This window comes from Nansenia antarctica (genome assembly GCF_963989245.1).
Source record: "Nansenia antarctica genome assembly, contig: SCAFFOLD_403, whole genome shotgun sequence".
Classification (NCBI taxonomy): domain Eukaryota; kingdom Metazoa; phylum Chordata; class Actinopteri; order Argentiniformes; family Microstomatidae; genus Nansenia; species Nansenia antarctica.
In genome coordinates this window covers 24,197-27,500 of record NW_027663295.1, presented here as the reverse complement: position 1 = coordinate 27,500, position 3,304 = coordinate 24,197, and positions in this window count along the sequence as shown.

The window sequence follows — 3,304 nt, the reverse complement described above, 5'->3', positions numbered from 1 at the left end:
GATCGATGGAAACGCTCACAGAGCCCGTTCGCCTGCGGGTGATAGGCGGTTGTGCGGTGGAGCTTGACCCCCAGATTCTCCGCCACCGCTGCCCACAGCTCTGAAGTAAACTGTGAGCCACGGTCAGAGGAGAGATCAGCAGGGGTGCCGTAGCGGGAGACCCACACCGCGATGAACGCCCGGGCCAGGTCGGGGGCTGTCGTTGAGGAGAGCGGAACTGCCTCCGGCCAGCGAGTCGTCCTGTCCACCATGGTAAAGAGATAGGTGTATCCGTGCGAGGGGGGCAGCGGCCCTACCAGGTCCACGTTTACATGATCGAACCTCCGCTCAGGCACAGAGAACTGCTCCAGGGGGGCCTTGACGTGTCGATGCACCTTGGCGCGCTGGCAGGCGATGCACGTGTCTACCCAGGCCCTCACATCCCTCTTGAGCCCATGCCAGACGAATTTCTCTGACACCAGCCGTGAGGACGGTTTCCTACCAGGGTGAGACAAGCCGTGTATCGCCTCGAAGGCGGGGCGCCTCCAGTTGGCGGGGACCACCGGTCGTGGCCGACCCATGGAGACGTCGCACAGGAGCGTGGCCCCTGCGTCACCGAAAACCACCTCTTCTAGGCGCAGTCCTGTGTCCGACAACTTGAGAGCCTGGACGGCGGGGTCGGCGGCCTGGTCTGCAGCCATGCGCGCGTAGTCCAAACCCAGTTGGACCGCACCAACCACCGCCCTGGAGAGACAATCCGCGACCTGGTTGGACTTCCCAGCAACGTGCTGGATGTCTGTGGTGAACTCGGATATGTAGGCGAGCTGGCGCTGTTGGCGGTCGGACCACGGCTCCGCCACCTTGGACATGGCGTGCGTGAGTGGCTTGTGGTCCACGTAGGCCGTAAACTCGCGGCCCTCCAGTAAAAAACGGAAGTGTCTGACAGCAAGCCACAGCCCGAGGAGCTCCCTGTCGAATGTGCTGTACCTTTGCTCTCTGGGAGACAGCTGGCGGCTGAAGAATGCAAGAGGCTGCCAGGCGTCCCCAACCCACTGTTCGTACACCGCTCCCACAGCAAAGTCAGAGGCGTCCGTGGTGAGAGCAGTGGGTGCCGAGGGCGAGGGGTGGGCCAACATGGCAGCGCGGGCCAGGGCCGCCTTGGTGTCCTGAAAGGCTTTGACACGCTCCGCCGTCCAGTCCACCGGCTGCTTCAGAGTCTTGCCCTTCTGGGCATCGTACAGAGGCCGCAGGATGTGAGCGATGTGGTGGAGGAAGCGATAGTAGAAGGTTACCATCCCGATGAACCCCTTGAGCTCGCTGATTGTGCTGGGGCGCGGGAAAGCAGCGACAGCTTCCACCTTCGAGGGGAGGGGGGTCACCCCCTCTGCGGAGACCCGGTGCCCGAGAAAGTCGATGGTGTTCCGTCCGAACTCACACTTCGCCGGATTGACAATCAGCCCATGTTGGCTGAGCCGTGTGAAAAGGGCCCGGAGGTGGGACAGGTGCTCCTCCTCCGTGGTGCTTGCGACGAGGATGTCATCCAAGTAGACGAAGAGGAATGGTAGGTCCCGGAGCACCGAGTGCATGAGGCGTTGGAAGGTCTGCGCCGCGTTCTTCAGGCCGAACGGCATCCGCAGAAACTCGAAGAGTCCAAATGGCGTGATTACGGCCGTCTTAGGGACGTCCTCGGGGTGCACCGGCACCTGATGGTACCCCCGTACCAGGTCCACTTTGGAGAAGAAGCGTTTGCCTGCCAGGTTCGCTGAAAAGTCCTGGACATGTGGGACCGGGTAGCGGTCAGGCTTGGACGCGTCGTTGAGGCGGCGGTAGTCCCCACATGGGCGCCACCCGCCGTCTGACTTAGGGACGATGTGCAGGGGAGACGCCCAGGGGCTGCTCGAGCGCCGAACGATGCCCACCTGCTCCATATGCGCAAACTCCGCCCTGGCGATGGCCAGCTTCTCCGGGTTGAGGCGCCTGGCCCTGGCGTGGAGGGGAGGCCCCTCGGTCTCGATGTGGTGCTCCACTCCGTGTTTCACCGTGGGCGCGGAGAAGGTGGGCTTGGTAAGGTCGGGGAATTCGGCGAGCAGCCGAAGGTACTGGTCACTTTCGGCGAGCGTATTGGACCACCCGCTGTAGACCGCCTCCCCCTGCGTACAGGCGAAGGAAGCGAAAGTCTGTGAGTTGACCAGGCGCCTGTTCCCCACGTCCACCAACAGGTTGTGGGCGCACAGAAAATCCGCACCAAGGAGGGGAAATGTGACAGCCGCTATGACAAAATCCCACGAAAAGCATTGCCCTCCGAAGCACACGTCCACCGCCCTAGTGCCATAAGAGCAGATAGGTGTGCCGTCCGCGCCTGCCAACTGCGGACCACGCTCCTCCTTCGCCACATCCGATCTCTCTGCCGGAATGATGCTCCACTGGGCACCTGTGTCACAAAGGAAACTGCGACCAGAGGCGGTGTCTTGTATGAAGAGCAGCCTGTTGGTGACGCCAGCGCTCAGGGCCACTACTGAGTGCCGGCCCCGCCGTTTCCCGTCGGTCCGAAGGTGCAGGGTGAGCGGCACCGTTTGGCCTTGGCGCCAAAAGTGGCGTGGTAGAAACAATGGCCCGCAGCGTTACCCTGCTGGCCAGAAGGTCTGGCGTCATCCTTCGCTCTCCTGCGACGGTCGGGTGGCGGGGCGGCCGCGGGAGCGAGCAGGTCGGGGGACCGTTGAGGCATGGCCAAGACGAACCGGTCCGCCTCCCTGGCCAGGGCGCGGGGCTCCATGATGGCGGTGTTGGCCAGCGCCATCCTAACTTGAGCTGGCAATGTGCGCATGAACAGCTCTGTGAAGAGGATCATGGGGTCTTCTGTACCGAGCAGGTTTAGCATCCTCTCCATGCGCGCAGAAGGCCTCTCGTCACCCAAGTCCGACATGGCAAATAGGCGACGCACCCTCTCCGCAGTGGACAGTTCAAATGTCTCTAGAAGCAGGGCCTTGAGGCGCTCATATTTGTTCGTCGTCGGGGGAGCAGACAAAAAACCTACCACTCGAGCTGCGGTGGAGCTGCCCAACATTGCCACAGCATGGTTGTACCGGTCGTCGTCGTCATCGATGTCACTTTTGTTAAAATGTGCCTCTACAATAGCAAACCATGCAGCAGGCGTTGAGTCCCAGAACTGTGGTAGCTTGAGAGTGGGAGTGTGCGCACCACGCGTTACCCTGACAGGGGATGGTGATGGCTGCCGCTGGTTTGAACGTCTTCCTCGCCCGGACATTTTGCAGGATTGTAATGTTCGCTCGCTGGTTTTTGTACACAATTACGTTAACAAAAATCC